The sequence below is a fragment of the Eutrigla gurnardus genome, assembly GCF_963514095.1.
Source record: "Eutrigla gurnardus genome assembly, chromosome: 4".
NCBI classification, from domain to species: domain Eukaryota; kingdom Metazoa; phylum Chordata; class Actinopteri; order Perciformes; family Triglidae; genus Eutrigla; species Eutrigla gurnardus.
In genome coordinates, this window is record NC_139918.1 from 3,376,539 (window position 1) to 3,397,007 (window position 20,469).

At 42.2% G+C, this 20,469-nt stretch overlaps 1 protein-coding gene across 1 annotated transcript in view; it reads right to left on the bottom strand.

Moving 5' to 3' along the window:
* Positions 1-20,469, bottom strand: part of LOC311012482 (cadherin-18-like) — a gene marked incomplete at its 5' end in the record, with an annotated part of 195,881 nt that overhangs the window by 109,086 nt on the left and 66,326 nt on the right. The gene's annotated exons all lie outside the window — the stretch shown is intronic.

Below are 20,469 nucleotides of genomic sequence, written 5' to 3' on the forward strand. Positions count from 1 at the left end.
TGTGATGTAGGCATAACATTTTTAAAGAAAATACTCTCTTAAGAATGTTTTTTTGGAGAACAGTGCTTGTCCCTGAAAAAAAATCAAGATGACAACCATTTTTCAAGATGGCCACCATTTCTCTTAAATCCTTACATCAATTTATCAAATGGTGATGCTATCATCAAGACTGGTACAAATGTTCTTAAAGGAACATTCTCATGGAAAAAGTTGTGTGCCACTCAAAAATTCAAGATGGCGACCATTTTCAAGATGGCCACCATTTCTGTCAGATATCAATGTAATGTGTTAAGGAAGGTTTTGTTTAATAGAGTGAACGTCATTACACAACCAGGGCACACTGGTGACTTCACTGCTGTGGAACTCAGCATGGGGTTCAGTGTCAGCTGATCTAGTTTTACTTAGACTGTAGTTCTTGACTAGTAGTAATAGTATAGCTAAGTTTAGTGTCCCAAATGCTGTCTAACAGCCCCTCATTAGCTAGTCATTTATGTAGTTAGATAGCCGCATCTGAATTGACAGGTTGTGCCAGCGCGGGAGAGCCGAGCCAAGGGTAAGAGGGGCAGGACTTGTTCATGAATGCTTACCTGGAAGGTGTACCGATCACACAGGACTTAAATAGCACTGAATGAATGATCGGGCTAGGTGTAGGTTACCTGAACCTAGTTGTATCCCATACATAAATGTGTACTATGTCTAGGATTCAGGTGGTAAAAGGATAACCCCTCGGCCTTAATCATACAACATTCCCCCAGAATGTTAAATGAAAGTCGCAACTGTTGCAGTACAAGTGCTTCTCCTGGTACAAAGAGGGAGCAGCTGCCCACAGGTATTCAAAAGACAGAGAAACTCCATTCCCAGTATACATTGGTATGTCTGTGTTCGCCAAAACAAGGAAGAGAAGTCTGTTTGAAATGCTGCATGAACATGGTATGAGTATCTCATATGATCAGGTGCTAGAGATATCAGCTCAACTGGGAGATGCCACAGTAAGCAAGTATGTTGAGGAGGGTGTGGTCTGTCCACCGGTGCTACGGAAAGGGCTGTTCACCACTGCTTGACCACAATCCTTCTGCAACAACTGCTACAACATCATTCTATGGCACCAGTGTCTCTGTAGTTAAAATGGTCCTCATTTATATAGCGCTTTTATCCAAAGCGCTTTAAATTGTTGACTGACATTCACCCATTCACGCAAACATTCACACACCGACGGCAGAGTCAACCATGCAGGGTGACAGCCAGCTCGTCAGGAGCAATTAGGGTGAGGTGTCTGGCTCAGGGACACCAGACACACAGCTAGGAGGAGCCGGGGATTGAACCAGCAATCTTGCAGTTACCAGCCAACCCGCTCTACCTCCTGAGCTAAGGCCCCCCGTTAATGGAATTCAGCATCCGACAAAAGAAAGCAGTGGTGAGGAGCGTCGGCAGCCTAGGTTTGGGCCAGAAAATGTCAAGTCTGTGACAGAATTTCCAGACTTTTTCACCACCCTGCATTTTTCAAGAAAAATAATCCTTTACCACCAAATACCCCAATGCCAAGCCCAGACACCAATGTTTTCACGCCACAACTTGCCCTTGAGTATAAGTGGCTAGGGAAAGTAACAGTTGTGGAAGAAATCAATGAAGCAGTGAACCTTACATGGTCATCCCCCCCGCGACCCTGAATACAGGTTAAGCATTAGACAATGGATGGATAGATGGATGGGTGACCATCTAGAAAATGGTCGCCATCCTGAATTTTTGAGTGGCACATACCTTTTTCCAAAAGAGACTTCCTTGAAGAGTATTTCTGCCTAATTTTATGCTTGCATCACCATTGGGACAATTGAAATAATTAATATTCTACAGGACCGGTGGCCATCTTTAAAAATGGCAGCCATCTTGAATTTGGGACAAGCATCTTTTCCCATTATCATGTCTTTTAGAGAGTATTTATATTGAATCTTATGCTTGGATCACTGTTTGAATCATTTATTTAATAACCATTGAATAGCAATGGCGGCCATCTTGAAGACTGGCCGCCATATTGAATTTTTGAGTGGCCAACATCTTTTTCCAAAATAGTGGCCCTTACACAGTATCTGTGCCAAATTTCATGCTTTTATACCAAAGTGAACGATTGTCTCACTAATCTGCTCTACTAAAACGAAACAATACAGTACAATATGAATATTTAGTGTAAACTAAATAGGCCTGTTATGTGAACTGCAGTCTTTCTTTTCTTTGCTCTCTTTTTGCTTTTAAAGCCTGATTTTTGTCGTTTAGACATGATACCATCCTCCCTCCTTACTCACTCAATAGTGGCACGGGATGTGCTGCATTTGAAAAGAGGACTTCTAAATACAGGGGGGTGTACAGAGGTTTGAAATTGTTACTTTTTGTCAGAAAACAGTGAAATTAACCGTTATTTTATTTATTTCACTCTACAGTATATAAAACGTTTTATTAATGGAAATTATTGATTAACGATAACAGGTTCATTTAATAAGCATTCCTCATGTTCTAATATTTTAGGGCCCCTGTCAGTCATGGGCCCTTAGAATCGTCCAAACCTTTCCCCCTATTACGGCGCCCCTGGCTCCGAGTGTCGTACTTAGTGCTAGCCATATTGCTAAGGCTAAGAGTAAGTGTACATGTAAGGTTCGAGCTTACATATGATGGTGGACTGAGAAGTTTGTTTGACACTGCTGTCATACATTATTCATAGTTTTATAAAACCTGTTTTCCTGTCTCATCAGCCCTCAATTACACTGAAAACTTGATATACTGTATATATGGTTTTGACACAACATGTGTTCCTGTTTATGTACAACCAAAACACCAACAACAAACAATGGCATTTGTTCATGTGATTAATGTTACACCATTTAATACATAAATATACAACTCAATCATACAATTAATTAATTCTGACTAATGCTGCTATTGTTGTCTCTGACGATGTATGTGTATTCATTTTGCTGAAATACCTTTTATTAGGCATGTGACATTAGCTAGAAAAGGCAACAAGTCAATACCTGCATGATTAGACAGCCTTGACAAATGTAAAAATGTACAGAAATGTTTGTTAACAGTTTCCATGTCTGAGGACTCAGGTTCACTCACTGCAGCTCACTGCATTTAAAAAATGGTTGATTTTGGTTAATGTCATTGTGCAAATTGCTGTGTAGCATGTCTTATGATGAGTGGAGTTCATTTTGGCTTTTCAAAATAGATCGTCCTCTGTCTTCCTCCTGCTGTAACAATGAGTCAAACTTTTTCCTAAACTAACTAGTAACTTAGTTTAGGAAAAACCTCACGGTTGGGCTTAAAATAATGACATACAGCTAGGTTTGGGCAACAACAACAAATGTTGACAAGCGATATTGCAGCTTATATTTTTTAAGACCGTGGTTGAGTTTTTCTGAGACATGTACATATTGGACCAATACAAATCATTTTACTGACAATTTCATCAGTTTCAAATTGCAACAGATGAAGGCAGAGAAAAAGGGCTATCAAAAAGAGGCCATGCAATCACTTGAAAAGCTCCGTACTGAGAAAGGACTCTGGTGCATATACAACCTGGAGATCACTATTCATTACCTGATCGGGCAGCTAAGTTAAAACTTGCTCAAGAACTCTGGATAGCAGTCTTAAGTTTGATATCTCAACTGAGCAAGATGGAGGAAGCTCTCTTAACAGACTCACAACCAACAAAAACAAAGAAACACAACCCTCGTGACTGCTCTTGAAAAGGCCTTGCAGCACTTTGAGAGCCATCACCTTAAGTGGCAGGAGGGTTAGTCATCCTTCCTTCAGGCCAGCCTTGAGAAGACTCTTTTAAGGGCCCGGACTTTATCTTTATTTTGTTATGATTCTTTTTTGTTAAATTAAAAACCCTTTTTGGAAATTCTCTTGTTACTCTTCTTGCCTAACTGCTTGGTCCCTCACAGGCACCATAGCTAAACATGATTCTTCTTTCTGCTAACACGCTAATGTTGATAATGCTGTAGTGTTTACCATTATAAAATAACCTGCTGCGAATGTTACTAATTTGATAAACAGTGGTGAAAACTGGGTGGTTGAAGAGTATGAACAGGCTGGGCCAGGCTTCAGTTGGATGTACTATAACTGTGTCAGTGTCTGGGCACTGCAAGGATGTGGGAGCTGTTCAGGAGGAGGACGTACATGGCGACTTGGGACAGATGGAATTCCTTCTGTTAGAGTTGGCTTTTACTTTGTTCACTTTAGAGTTGTGCTGTTTCACTGAACTCATAACTTACTGGTTGCTTTCACTTTCTTAGAACAGTGTGACATTTAACTTGATAAGCAGGAACCCGTTGAATCTTCTAGGCCCTCTTTGATCTGACAGTTAGGTTTGCTAGAATAAATACACATTTTATACACGCCTCAAGGACAACACCCACACATGTTTCATATTACATTTCTGTAAGTTCACATCAGAGATAACTGACCAGTGAGACCTCTGTAGGCCTACCTCTGTACGGGGCAGTCCTAGCCCAAAAAGATAAAATGTGACCAGCACCTGGAAACGGGGCTCGCTCTGACTGAGATCCTGCGTTAATACTCCTTTTATACAGTATTGGTATTTTTGGTCTGTAAGTGCAGTTACTGTGCAGCGTGTCGGTCATCACTTGAACTAAGAGACACTGTGTTGTGAGAAACAGGAAAATGCCTAGATTTTGTTTAAATCTGGGGCCACGTTACATAGCTCTGGCATCAGAATACTCCCGTTAGAGCTCTGAGGTCGACTAGTCAGATCTCCTGGATGTCCCCAGAAGTAGACACAAAAACATTTTATTCTCTGGAAGAGCCTACCGATTCATGTAAAACTGCTCAGAACACAGAAACATTTCAATGGTGTTGTAAGAAACTTTCATCTCGAAGAACTGTATTACAAACATGCTTAGCGGTAACCATCAGTATTATCCATATCTAATGTTAAGATTGCATGATATATGGAATTATATGGCATTGCATACAAATCAGAAAGTTTCAAATAACATGAGCTGAGGGTTTTAAAAGTAAAACAATATAATGGAAATCTCTGGGAATAGTGGTATATTGTTTCCAGAGGTGATGATAGGTTCCCAACCAAAGGTAGGAGGGAAACACTTGGGCTATTCAGCCTGGAGCATAGTGCTCTGTCTTCAGCGTTGGTCCAGCAGCAATGCTCTGGTTTATTTTTTATTTATTTATTTATTTGAAAGGGACAATACACATTAATGAACATCAGTATGTGAATACAAATGTAAATGTGTCGGAGTTAGCAAGACTGCTAATTTACATCCGCAGTCCCTTGGCAGGTAAAAAATACACAGCAACAGTTAAACAGTAATTCACATCATATACACATTCATACGTAGACATAAAGTGCAGTAATGTCAGTGTGAGTTCTATAAAGTGCCGGGTATAAAGTGTCAGTGTTTTTAAATTGCAAGTGCAAGTTTACATAGATAGAGTGCATGGATAAATGGATGGATCCAAATGCGATGGCCCTCTCCATTCTATCACACATACATACAAAGACAAATAAAAGCTAATCAGTACATTAGAAGCATGCAGTTAAAACATTAAAGGTGATTACACGTTTGGTTGGCTCTAAGCCATACCTTCAGGTGGCTCTTAAAAGTAGTCAAGGTAGGGCATTCCTTTACGGGTAAGGGTAGTGTGTTCCAGATTATACTCTGTTTGAGATTAAACTCTATTGCCCTCAACGCCGAATGTCGTATATCTTGTCCTGTTTATATTACCACTTAAATCAATACAAATATTTGGCCTGAGCCTGTATTATGGTGCAGCTACAGTCTGTACTGGGTGATATTTTTGTTAATATGGGATATTGATGACCCCACGAAAAGTGTAGCATGCTCTGTTGTTCCACCTTAATTAAAACAATTACTATTTCCACTTTGACTGTTATTCCCAGTCAGAGGCCTGTGTTCCAGCCTTGTCCCACATACAGTCATCTGTTTGGGAAGTCTCAGGTGTTGCCCTGTGGACCCTGCAGCTGGTGTCTGCTGTGCACCATTTGTCACCGATGTCCTTGTTGGCATCCACCAGAGTCTTGGTGCTAATGTCACCTCCTTGTAAGGCACCTAAAGGATCCATCTGCTTAATTACAAACGTTATTGATTCTATAAACCTTTTTTTTTTTAATTACAAAAATGTGTTTTTGTTAAGGAGAATCCACAACATAATTTGCTAAAGTTTAGAAGGATTACTGTATATTGGATGGTGGACGGGTCAAAGAACACAGGGGATAGGAGAACCAAGGAGTTTTGTTGCATTGTTGTTTTGCTACAATGTACGGAGAGCATTTAGTCTGGTTTGCCTCGAAACATAATTGAGAGTGTAGTTTGACTTTTGAAGCTTGAATGCAATTAGCAGAAGTAAAAAGCTTACGTTCGATGATAAGGGAACAAAACCGTGGTCACATAAGTGTGAGTAGAAACAACACGCTCATGAAGGCGGAGTCGTCGGCATGATGACTTTTAATGTACTCATCAAACTCCGTAGTAGTTAAGTCACCAGAGGATATTGTGGAACAAAACTTCAAATCTCTTCAGCTTGTGTTGAACAGACCTGCAGACGAGGGAACAGGAAGTGCAAAAGTACTGACTGATTATTGGTAATAGTACTAATTCCTGCAGCACGATACACATGAGTATATGAATCTATCTCTCATCTCTAAAGAAATACAAGCACAGCCTGATGCCTCATCGAGAACACGTCTCCAAAATAACAACAAATGGATTTTAGTCTAGAGCAACGGGGTGATGTCAGTCTGTCAGTCATTTCTACCACTTTGGTCCAGACTTAAATATCTCATCGTGGGTTGGATGGATTGTCATGAAACTGGTACAAACAAATGTGACAGAAGGTCTCGTATGTTTGACACTTTAACCAAAACGGAGCGCAGAGCGATCTGTACAAAAAACTAAACAATGGCGGCGCAAAACAGGAATGACAATGTTGTGAATTAGAGGAAACTTTTCTGTTACTATGGCAACAACAGCCCTGCCTCTTTGATGTTTCTTGAGGGACCTTGCTTTGCAACATCTCCAAAATCAAAAACTCTGAACCCAAACTGGTACTAACGAAAAAAGAATTACCACACACACACACACACACACACACACACACACACACACACACACACACACCTCCCACGTGCGATGCAGACAGTGTTTAGCCTGGAGCCTCTGCTCCACTGCATTACTCGCTTCAGAGGCTGACAAAGCAGAGAGCCATCTGGCCTTATCAGCCCCTTTAGACTGAGCAGAGAGACCCGGCGCAGGCTGGATGGGACAGGCAACACACATTATGCACCTGTATGACAGAGAGTGACCAGAGGAGACACACTGAGACTGACAGAGACAGTGAGCACAAAGGGAAGTGCAGGGACTGGCATGAGAGAGGGGGGGGGGGAACTGGGGGGGCCTGGAGGAATGACTTGGATGGAGGCAGATATGAACCAACAGGGAAAAAGTGAAGTGGAGCTGAAAGGAAAAATGTCTTTTTAACCCTTTTAGATCACATCCTCGGTCATATTGTTGACATATTTAACAATAAATGTCTCTTTTTTTTTTTTTTTTTTAACCTAAATCTATTTCTTCTTAAATTCATGCCAACATTTTTTTTATTTTTGGAAAACTTCATATGACGTTTGCTTACATCAGCTCATACCAACCAATTTCATTCAATAATCCATCAATACATCTGCAACATTTAGTGGCACCGAGCTAGAGAAGGTCCCAATTTTTCATGCAGTTTGTTAAAAATGCTTCTGCTTCCCTAAAGTACTATGCTTATGAGCCTTCTGGCTTGAATGTACTCACTCTGAGAAAAGTTGTATCATTGATAGCTCCAGTCAAGCTCAAGGCATTTTACAGTGGATTGCTACTACAATGGGAAGGGCGCCCACTTTCCAACAATCAAATCAAATTCCACCCAACATTATGCCCCGCCTCCTATCCAGTTTCACTGGGAAATACATCATCATACAGCAAATAAATGGTAAATGGTCCTCATTTATATATCGCTTTTATCCAAAGCGCTTTACAGTAATGACTGTTTTTCACACTCCAACGGCGGAGTCAACCACGCAGGGCGACAGCCAGCTCGTCAGGAGCAATTAGGGTGAGGCGTCTTGCTCAGGGACACCAGGAACTCAGCTAGGAGGAGTCGGGGATCGAACCGGCAACCTTGTGGTTACCAGCCAACCCGCTCTACCTCCTTAGCTAATGCCCCCTAAAAAGACACTCTGGAGATCATATATATAAATATATATATATATATATATATTAGGGGTGTGAATCTTTAGCTTCACTTCGATTCGATTAACGATGCTAGTTGGCCACACCTGAGGGTGCCACAATATGCACACATAATAATAATAATAATAATAATAATAATAATAATAATAATAATAATAATAATAATAATAAATAACTTATCAAAACAAAGGGTTAAGCCTAATCCTGAAGACTGTGGAAGAGCCAGTAGACTGCTGAGGTCTCAAACAACGTGAAGGTTCATAAGGGATACGACGGTCTACCGAGTCTGAAGCCGGGTCATGAAGAGCCTTAAAAGTCATAGCCAATGTGAAGTTCTGTAACATCTGTAGTTGTTCCAAGGAGCTTTGATCAAGTCAAGCGGAGAGGAGATCGAAGCATGTACACTCTGGCTCTGTGCCACTATTGAATTTGATGAGATGAGACGTCTCAAGGCGTCTCTTCCAGACCGCGGTTTAATCCTGTCTTCAGTCTCTTTGACAGGATGACACAGAACTGGCCTCCACCAGCAGAACACCACCAGACCTTGAGCTGTGCACATTCCATCGCTCGCTTCATTCTGAAAAAAGAGCAGCCCGAAATATATATGATTGTGAATTCCCCCCCAATGAAGACCACTTTGACATTATAAACGCAGCTTTCTTCTGGTCTCATTTCTGGCTGTAATCCCTCACACAGGCTCAGTGAGTCAGTAAGAGGTGGCAGATAAGAGGTATTTCTCTGCTTTAGCTGGAAGAGACAGACGGAGATCAGAGAGAGAGGGGAGGGAAGCCAACAGACTTCAGGGTTCAACTGATCTTTCTGCATTCAACCTCCCACAAAGCTAGTTTTTACACCATTTAATTTGACCAAAATGACATTGCATTCTTAAGCATTCTTTTTTTACCCACATACATCTTTCAACATTGAAAAAGGCATTCACTGTGATAATAAAAACAAAATAAAATGCCTATTCAACCGTATGTATGGAGTCTGAGGCAGGAAACATCATGCAGGCAAAGGAAGTATTCAAGGCACAGAAGGAAGTGTTATAAGAATTTTGTATGACCTCATGTCTTAAAGTTTTCTTTGATCAGGTTACAGCTTTATGTGTTGAACTGTTTATTACTTTAGTCTCCCCATTGCTGACCTAAATGTTATCAGAGGCCTGGTAGTCATGATGTCTTGTTCTACATGAAGGTTAACTGTCAGTGACGCGTTATCTCCTGTGCCTTTAAAAGACTCAAGTCACAACAGTGATTGGAGCACTTCCTCTGTAGCATCCTCACACGTTGTTGCATTGTAACTGCTCCTCTTGATCAAGATTAAAGTCAGACGTTGACTTTACTTATGTCTCCGATCTCCTCCTTGGGTGAATTTATTCGTTTACGGAAAAATTATTTTAACAATCCAGAGAACTAATCCATCCATCCATCCATTGTCTACCGCTTATCCTGTATTCAGGGTCGCGGGGGAGCCGATCCCAGCTGTCATTGGGCGAAGGCAGGGTACACCCTGGACAGGTCGCCAGTCTATCACAGGGCCAACATGTAGAGACAAACAACCATTCACACTCACATTCACACCTACGGGCAATTTAGAGTCATCAATTTACCTATCCCCATCCTGCATGTCTTTGGACTGTGGGAGGAAGCCGGAGAACCCAGAGAGAACCCACGCTTACACGGGGGAGAACATGAGAACTCCACACAGAAGGAACCCGAGCCTGACCTGGGAATCGAACCTGGGACCTTCTTGCTGCGAGGCGACAGTGCTACCCACTATGCCACCATGCAGCCCTCATTGTGAATGTGTTTTGCATATTTGTTGCCAGAAGTCGGCGCTGTTGAGAGATGAGCAAATCTAGTTTCCCATCTTGTAATGGGGAGGTGAATTGTAGAGTCCTTATATGTTCGTAGTTTGTATAGCGTAGATGTTATTTTGTTGATTTCTATTAGTAATAATGGTGACGGCAAGTCATTCTGCATTAAATTGATTTTAGATTTCAGGATGTATTTTAGCTTAAGATATTGAAGGTTATTGTCTCTCCCAACACTGTATCTCCAGATGAGTTCTTTAAAAGTGCTAAAAATGTGGTGGAGATGTGTGATACCCTTTTGTTTACATGTAGTGAAATTCAGTTTTGTTGAGCTGGAATCAGGGTTATGCCAGATTGTGGTGTATTGCACCCGTTTTGTAGGCTAAGGTCGTCCTGTTTGACAGCAAGAAATTTAAGATATCAGTGACAGAAAACCTCACATGGATGCAATAATAAACGGATCCAATCAATGTTCTCGACAGTAAGAAGCCTGAGTGAGCATGTTTTATTAAACATCAACAAATAGAACAGACAAGATCGTATTGTCATAAGCTGCACCGAACAGAAATTCTTTCTTGGTCTTATCCGTGGCGTGCTGATATTATACAGTAATTTCCTTTTTCTGTGAAGCTCTCTGTTGGCCTTGGAATGGAGGCGTCGGCTCGGTGCCTTCATGCTTCTTTGAGCTCATGAATTATCAGGAGAGAAAAGGATGGCTAACCTTTGTGAAGTGGAGAGAATCACAGGATGAAAGCCAAACATTCACAGTGACAAAATGGCTGTGTGTGTGTGTGTGTTTGTGTGGATCCGTTCACTCCTCTATTTTCTCTAACCTTCCTCCTTCTGCTCTTTGCTGTAATGGACAAACATCTATTGGGCCATATGTTGCTCTGCCCTACTCCTCAGTAGATGCAGTGTAGTGTTGATTCTAAGAGAAATTAAAGCATGAAAGTAATAAAGTACCCCTCGCTGTCAGATGAAGATCCTTCCCCTTCAGAGGTTTGTTCTTCCTCTTCAGGGGTGTCAGGTGGAGGCGCAGTGGGCCCTCGATGGTGGAGATTTTGAGGAGGTTCCTGAGGTCTTGGTGGGCTGGTCAGGGTAACACTGGTGGAACTCCCTGATGAGACATGAGTCCAGGGTGTGACCAGCAGCGACCCAGTATTTCTCCTTTGGGCTGTACTCCTCCCAGTCAAGCAGGTGGCCTGGATTCAACGCATAGGAGAAGATTTCGAGTCGACAACCACACCTTCTGGCCAACTTGTTATGTGGGAGCTGTGAAGCGGCTACAGTTTGGAAGAGTCGGAAGAGTGGATAGGTGAGGCTCTGGCTTGTGGGCATATCCGGATAAAGGACTGGACCATGCAGCGCAGGGCCGTCTCCATCTTGGTTCCTCTCAGATTGGCCATTGGACTGAGGGTAAAACTCACATGACAGGCTGGCGGTGGCCCAGATGAGTTCCCAGAACTCCTTCCAGGATATAGAGGTAAATTGAGACTTCAAACTATACACCCGTTTTTAAATTGTAGATATGCCAAGTAAAACCAGTTATAATAAATAATTCACGCCATGTTTTTCCTGAATATTGTCATCAAGTTTGGTATGCGTTTGGTGCAGGACAGAACCATAAAAACAGGTATCAACACTTGTAACGGGGCGCTCAATGGAAAGTGAAAGTGCTCATAGTGCAAACGCTGCCTCAGATGGACAAGAGGAGGAATTACACATCCTGGAAGTGTCAGAATCAGAATCAGAAAGGAATTTTGCCAAGTAAAAAGAATAAAACAAAGAGTAAACAAAAACAAAGGCCTGTGATGTGCCTCTCTGTCTTGTGGTGGAAAATAACTTTTTGGAGTGGCACAAATAATTTGTGTGTAACATTGTGACTCCTGATTATTTTGTAAATCGTTGTACAAAAATGCTTTTAGGTCTAATGTGTTAATTCAGTATGTCAAAATGAAAAATAACTGTAAACTCACAACACGTGAGGTTGTGCTAAAGAAAAATGATACCAAGCAAGAGGCAAGGTAAACTGTTTTTAAAGTAAAATATGAAGGTAAAATCAAAAGTAGTAAAAATCGGCCAATTACACCCTGGACTCCAGAGAGTTAAGGCTAGAAATGCCATTGTTTAGGTTCCCTGTTACCCAGTGCTGGGGCATGATCACATAGCCAAAGAATACCAAAAAAAGACATTGAAATCAAATGATTGCAAATTACTCCCGTAGTTCCTGGATCTCAGTGATGACTTGAATCTGACCTCAGGCCGTCGGCACCTCCATTTCTACCCTTCTTTTCCGGGGGATAAGGAGGCTAAATACCAAACTGGTATTCATCATATGGGAATTCTTCATGGGGAAGAGCAAGTGCACCAACATTTTTGAGAATGAGAGCTACCTGAAGGGTAGAGAGTAATACGGCTCCTTTTTGGTCATAGAATCTTCCAGAGTAATACATTTGATCAGTTTACTTTTAATTAATGAAAATCATCCATTTTACAGGCTACCTTTATAAGAAGAATGTATATATTTATATAAAATGATCATCTTTTTAAAATGTATATTCAATTATTTACCTGTTAATCTCAGCAATAGATCTATTTATCTATAATTTGTCACATTTTTGTGTAAAGAGGTTGTTTTTTTTGCGGTCTATAAACAGCAGTCACTCTTCTGAAAACGTCCAGCTTGGAGCGTTTGAGATGCGCAGCTTTGTTTCATCTGAGAGCTTTGGTTGGGTCTGGTTGCTATGATACAGAATATCCGTAGGAGTGAAAATATTGCCACAAGGTATTAATAAGGTAATTAGAGTACATTGGATGAAGGGGAGACTGATGGGAGAGAGGACAGACCCTATGTGGGTTCATGATACTACTGTTCAAAGCAGCAATAGTGGTTATTTCAGCCATGATTGATGAAAACGTGTAGGTGCATGGAGGGAAGCCTCCTCTCTGAATGACTGCAATAAACACAAATGATCATGCGGTCAGAGATGCACAAGAAACATGAGGTGCCAATTTGCTTTGTGTTTGATGTGAACACACCTTCAAACGGCCTCTCAGATGTGCTGGGTCAGACCTGCGTTTCCCTGTTCATGAGCCCAGATGAAGGTACCACTGCAGATTAAGTGCTCAGATGAGTGTTGTGTATTTCTTTCTATGTATCTATATATATATATTAGGGGTGGGAAAAAAATCGATATTGCAATATATTGTTGTGCTCTCTGTCGCAATAAATAAATCGATACACTGACGGCAAATATCGATATTTTGGGTCTACAGGTTTTTTTAGACTCCCGTCGGTGCGTCTAAAGGGGCGTTCACACCGGATGCGACTTTACATTGAAAATCAATGTAAATGGCGCGATGACACGCGATTCAGGCGGAGGCAGCGCGAATGGAGCGTCTGGCGCGATGAGACGCGGCACGAATGGCGCGTCTGACGCGAATGAAGCGAATAGTCCAAAATGATCAAGCGGCGCGATACACGCGTCTCACGCGATTGTATTCGCGTATTGCGTCCGGTGTGAACGCCGCATAAGCGTGGCCGTGTGCTGGCCGGTGCTGTTGTGAGCTTCAAGCGCTTTTCACACAGCATTGAGGGCATGAGCAACCACTTTTCGGCCGGGCTCGATTGCCTATTTACGGGCAGGATTCCGGGCGGCGCGTGTTTACCGTCCGCCGGAGGGTCCGCATGTGTGGATCCGCGGAGCCGTGTGCTGCCCGGTGTTGCTGTGAGCTCCAAGCGGTTTTCACCCAGCTCTGAGGGCATGAGGCCCGACTTCCCAGGTACTGGATGGGTGAACATAACTCTGCACATAATTGGTTGCATACTGAAATGTGGCCAATATTTCATTTAATTCTGATGTTATTCTTATCTTGTTTAGCTATTGTTAAACTAAAACGGGCCCAAGTTTACATAAAACAAGTTGCTACTGACTTTTCAGTATCAGAAAGCACTGTCCTGGTTTACATAAGACATGTTATTAATGTTCATGCACTTTAATGTGTCCAGCTGGACAGTGTTTATTCATTTGTACATTGTACGAAGTTTTGGAATTTATTTTTTATGCATATTTTTTCTTTTTCAGTCACATATCGTGATATATCGTTGATGAAATTTCTTGCAATGTATCGAATATTGCAGATATCGTGTATCGTGATAGTATCGTTATCGTGGGCCAAATATCATCACAGTATCGAATCGTGAGTTACCCGTATCGTCCCACCCCTAATATATATATTATTCATTTCTCACCCGTATTAATTTCATTTCTATGCAGTCCTGTTGTACACATCTCTGCCGTGGACAGAACAGAAGGTATTAACATTAACCATCTCACTACCATTATATTATGCATGAAAACAATAATCACTGTAGATGTATTGCTGGGACACGCAGCGTGTATTGTTCCAAGTATGATTATGGATGATATTATATGCATCAGGGCTGCACGGTGGTGTAGTGGGTAGCACTCTCGCCTCACAGCAAGAGGGTCCCGGGTTCGATTCCCGGGTCGGCCCGGGCTCCTTCTGTGTGGAGTTTGCATGTTCTCCCCGTGTAAGTGTGGGTTCTCTCCGGGTTCTCCGGCTTTCTCCCACAGTCCAAAAGACATGCAGGATGGGGACAGGTTAATTGGTGACTCTAAATTGGCCGTAGGTGTGAATGTGAGCGTGAATGGTTGTTTGTCTCTACATGTCGGCCCTGTGATAGACTGGCGTCCTGTCCAGGGTGTACCCTGCCTTCGCCCAATGACAGCTGGGATCGGCTCCAGCCCCCCCGTGACCCTGAATACAGGATAAGCGGTAGACAATGGATGGATGGATGGATTATATGTATCATATAATTTGTTATATTAGTTCTCTGGGGCTGCAGGGTGGTGTACTGGGTAGCACTGTCGCCTCACAGCGAGAGGATCCAGGGTTCGATTCCCGGGTCAGTCCGGGTTTCTTCTGTGTGGAGTTTGCATGTTCTCCCCCGTGTAAGTGTGGGTTCTCTCCGGGTTCTCCGGCTTCCTCCCACAGTCCAAAGACATGCAGGATGGGGATAGGTTAATTGGTGACTCTAAATTGCCTGTAGGTGTGAATGTGAGCGTGAATGGTTGTTTGTCTCTACATGTTGGCCCTGTGATAGACTGGCGACCTGTCCAGGGTGTACCCTGTGTTGGGACCTCACCAGTAGGACTACACAATGCGGCCTACAAAAGCCTACACATGCAGTCAGAACAAAGGGACAAAGGGGATTAAAAACTACACCGCCATTTTAGTTTCACCTCGCACCTGGGTGTGAAGTGCAACGTCACACAACTGGTGCCCTATTGGCTGACAACCGCAGGTACCCCGGGGGGTCCCTGGCAGCAGCCGTGAGCTTTATAAACCGAAGCTGCCTGGAGAACGCGCTCTTACTATTACGCTCTCTTCCTACAACCAACGCAACACCACGTTGCCACGGGAAGCGACCCCTCCACCAACAGGAGGTGGACACGACCCCGCAGCACACCGCTGCAACAAGAGGAACCAAGCCGGTTCTGAAGTAAGCTGACTAAATCGCCAAGCCGCGATTATATTGCCACCCGTGGAAGAAAGAAACACAAACTGTTTTCTTTATTCGAGTTTGATCAACGAGAGGAAACACGCTCCGCTCTCGTCTGGACTAAGCCGACTCATCACATCCCCCGCTGACGCCGGGGCCCACGAACTACCGCCGCGTTACTGAATGCCGTCATCGCCAGGACGGACTCGCAGCTTACGCAACGACACCAGAAAGAGGCTATCATTCTGGGCAGAGACATAAGTTGATAGTGTAGGATGTGCTTGTAATTCTTGTTAACGTGTTTTAAGTTTTGTTTGCGGACCGCCGAGTCCGTTGCTTTCCGTGTTGTATTTGAATGCTGATTGTGTACCCACGCCGCTGGGTTGATTTCTGTAACGGTGTTTGTGACTAAACCTCAGCCATATTCGTGAGCTCGGTAAGCGTCTACTATCAGTTAAGAGACTGGTCCCGTTGAATGGACGCCAGTTCATTCACGCGCCCGTGTGATAGTAAACACGCCTCCTGAGCCTTAGAATATTGCACGCGCATTCTTCCCCTCTCTTTGTTTGTGTCCCACTAACACACACACACACATTCGCCGCCCCGCACATATCCTCCGCCAGCTGTTTCCAGCTCCGGACGCTAAGGACATAGCTCCACCTCTCGCTCTCTCTCTCTCTCGCTCTCTCTCTCGCTCTCTCCCTCTCGCGATCCTATCGGACGTCAGTGGCTCCGCCCCTGAACGCTGTGAGGAATAGCTGGATAAGCGGTAGACAATGGATGGATGGACATTCAAAATGACTAACAACACTAACTTACAACTACAACAATTGAAAGGCCAAAGGTTACACGATTCAGTCTAAAAATAGGCAAAATCCTACAAAAACGACACAATGAGACGAGGAAACAGGGCACACAGACAAAATTACAAAGGTGAAAATGAAAAAAAATACAGTGTGATTAACAGGAAACAGACTAAACAAGAACCCAATGTGGTGACACTGTGTGCAAGGTTTGGCAGTATGGAAGTAAATAAAATAAGCATTGGAATTTTACCAGCCTTTGAACACTTGAGATAGTGAGATTTAAACACAACTGACCTGACCTAGATTTAAATATTTTACTTTGAAAACTATGTATCTGAATTTAAACCTCATTGAAATTTAAATATGTAATGTCTTTTTTTTCTACTTTCATTTTTTAATCTGAATTTTACTGATGCTGTTTTTGGTGCTCACAAACAAATGGTGTATATTGCTATTTGAACATATTTACATTTAGACAATTTCTTCAAAATTGGCCTCTTGAATGCAATGAACTTTGTTGCAAAAACCCAATCCAATCCCCAAAGATATTTTTTCTTTTTCTTCTTCTTCTTGTTCTTGACATAAACGCTTATACTTCACCGCATGGAAAACTGCAACCAGGCATAAAAAAAGACAAATTGCACTCAACTGCAATACTTTTGTTTGTGCTGTAATATCATTAAAATCCATTCATTGAACAGGACCTTGACACAGAGCAGATCGTGGTTACAGGTGATGTGCAGTTCATGGTGTTATCATACCAATCCATTCTTCTTCCATCAAAAAGGTATAAAGCATAAGGGGCACTGCCAGTAGATGGGAGTTAGGATAAGGAGTCTTTAATTATAAGGAAGGTGAGGTCATAGTGGCAAGCTGGCAGGGAGAGAGCACGTGTGACGATGCTGATGAGGATGAAGATGCAAGTACCACAACAGCATAAAATCAACAGGAAGAAGTTCAGAGTGAGAATGAGGAACCTGGTGAAGGTGAAAATGGAGGTACAGTAGCAGGCTTGAGTAGAGTAGGATGACTCATTACTTTCATAACAATACATGTCATTTGAAACTGTTTACATGTCCTCACAATGGTTGTCCCCCCCGAGGCCTTCCAGCAACATTAGACTCAAGCTAAGAATTTCGTGTGGAAAAAATGCTACCAGAACCACAATGGAGAGGCATATTACCGAAGGCAATAGAAGTGAAGCATACTGCAGAATACCTTAGAGGCCTTCTCACTAGCAGCTGTATCAGCAACATAGTGGAGCATCCAACCTCTATGCCAAACGGTGTGATCCTAGCAAACTACTCAAAGTCACAGCTGAGGAGATGGAGCAGTTGATCAGAATTTGTTTCTGTACGTCAATCTGTGGACTTCCAGGATGCTGAATGTACTGGCAGTCATTGACAAGGGTCGACTGTGTTGCAAACACCCTGGCCTTGCATCGTTGACAGGCTATCAAGCGCAATCTACACTTTGCTGACAAGATCCTATTGGAGAACCAGCTCATGACAGGCTGTACAAGGTACATCCACTGCTGACATCCCTCTCGGAGAAGTTTCAAGAAATCCCAATGGATGAAATTTGTTGTGTGGATGAACAAATTATCTCATTCAAACGGAAAAACCCATGAAGCAGTACAATCCCAAGAAGCCAAAATGGTGGGGATACAAACACCTTTGTTCTTCTTGATAGCAAAGGCATGGTTTACAACTTTGAAGTGTACACTGGGCGCATCTCCCCCTGTAGGGGGCAGCCTGACAATGGAGCAAGTGGTAACATAGTGCTAACACTTTCAAGCATCATTCCAAACAAAGAACTAAGATTCGATCAAAAAAGTGGTATCACCGAGTAGTCTTCCACACGCTTGACCTGATTGTCGTTGAGGCCTGGTTCCTCTATTGGAGAGACAGCAGAGTATGTGACATCCCCCAAAGGATTTTTGCTCAAATCAACGCTAGGATCTATTTGCATGAAGAGGCCTTGAAGAGAAGCGGGAGACCGTCAGGACATTGAGGAGGAACAGCCGGAGAAAGCAGCCAAAACCCCCTTTAGAACCACAGCCAACAACATTGGTTAGCTTTGAGCAGACAGGTAACTGGCCTGTTTGGGTTGGGAAAAAAGGGGGATGCAAATACCCAGGTTTTTCAGACATTGTAAAAGTGCAGTGCTCAAAATGTGCCACCTACCTGTTGAGAGGAAATACAGATGGAACCCAGGAGCATGGTCTGCTCCAGATTTCTGCCTAAATATTTGTTAAAAGTGTATTCTCTCCACTTTGTATTAAATCTGAAATGTTTAATGCCTTTAAAACCAGATAAATCTGTTTTGTCAAGTGTTTGAAAAAAGAAATTGATGTTTTCAATAAAAAAAAATTCTGCATGGAAATATTAAATGTTTCATTTGGTCCATTATGGTACAATGTTGCCTTGAGACAACAAACTTGTAAAAAATAAATATATTTTGAAATAATAAAAATGAATATTGATATTGTGTCCAATTTAAGCAGGAAAAACCTCACACATTTGTTTACTCATTAATATCACAATGCATACCATAGGGTTAAACAATAGCACCAAAAATACAAAGACATTTCGCAGCTCTGTGAAACATTTACAAAACACTACACACTCTTTCTGATATTCTGATAGACGTGTCCAAGAATGAAATCTCTCACAATCAATGATGAAAATGCAAAAAAGACTTTCAAATGGCAACACACACGACACGTGAAAACACAGGAACCATCTCTCTTTTCCAGCTTGAAATACGAGCTGTGAGATAGATGTGAGATGTTGGTCTACAAGTGCTGTGTCTTATTTGATTTGTGCCCGATCAAACGAATTCCACAACAAGTGTTTCAGCAAACAACAAAGCTGCAGTTCGACGGGTGGCATGTTGAGTATTTAATTGGAGTTGACAATTGTACATATTGAGTACTGTCATTCTCTCCTCCTCTCTATTCCACTCCTCTTCTCCATCAAAACTTCCTGCTCCTAACTTTCTCTCAGCTGACATCACGTAAATCCCAGCCAACATGTTGTGTTGCTGCACTGCTAACTTCATCTGTCAGCCGACAGAGATGCTCCGCAACATGTTAAACCAGCATTCAGCACACTGGCTGCTGACAGCCTGCCCAAAGCCTTGAATTAATTTCCTGTCTCTCTGTGAGTGTAGTAGAAAGGGTGGACTGTTATGAGAATCATATTGATCAAGATGAAGAGCACAGCACAACAAAATACAAAGACTAAAGAAATCACATGAAGAATCCCAAATCCTCATCAGCACCGTGGTCGTTGTCTTGGCCGCCTTTCAAATGTTTAACCTGCTTGCTTATTTAGATGCTAACTAGTTTTTATTATCGGCAAAAATGACACGAACGTTCAATAATAATGAAAAGAAATCAACCGTTGGCAAGGCAAGGCAAATTTATTTCTATAGCCCATTGCATACGGAATGCATTTCAATGTGCTTTACAGAAACACAATACAGTTACAGAATAAAATAAAAAATAATAAAACAGCATTTATGACATTTAAGAAACCGTAGAGACTCAGCAGGACACTGTTAGCAAATAGAAACAGAAAAAGAAGTGTTTTCCCATTTGAAATCATAGAATAAAAATGTTAAAATCTCTTCAACCTGTCTTAACCACAGACCTTATTACAGACGAGGGAACAGGAATTATAAAAAAAAAATGCTGTGTAATTTCCAGGGCCCAGTTTTTCAAAGAGTTTAATCTGGATCAGAATGATCCGGATTTGGAAATCCTATTTTTTTCCCCCCAGGATCAGGTAGACTGTATTACTTTTGTGCTGGTTTTTCAAAGCAGCATTGGATTGGATCACGCTGACCTAGATTCAAACATTTCGGGCCAGTTGTTCAAAGGTAATCTGATCGGATTTTGGTAATCGGATTGGATCAAATCTTGAAAATGGGTTGTTCAAAAGGGAAAGAAGGATTCTGAAATCGGATTGGATCACAGAATCCAATCCTAGTTTTAATCCGGATCAAACCTTCAGTTTGTGTTGTTCAAAA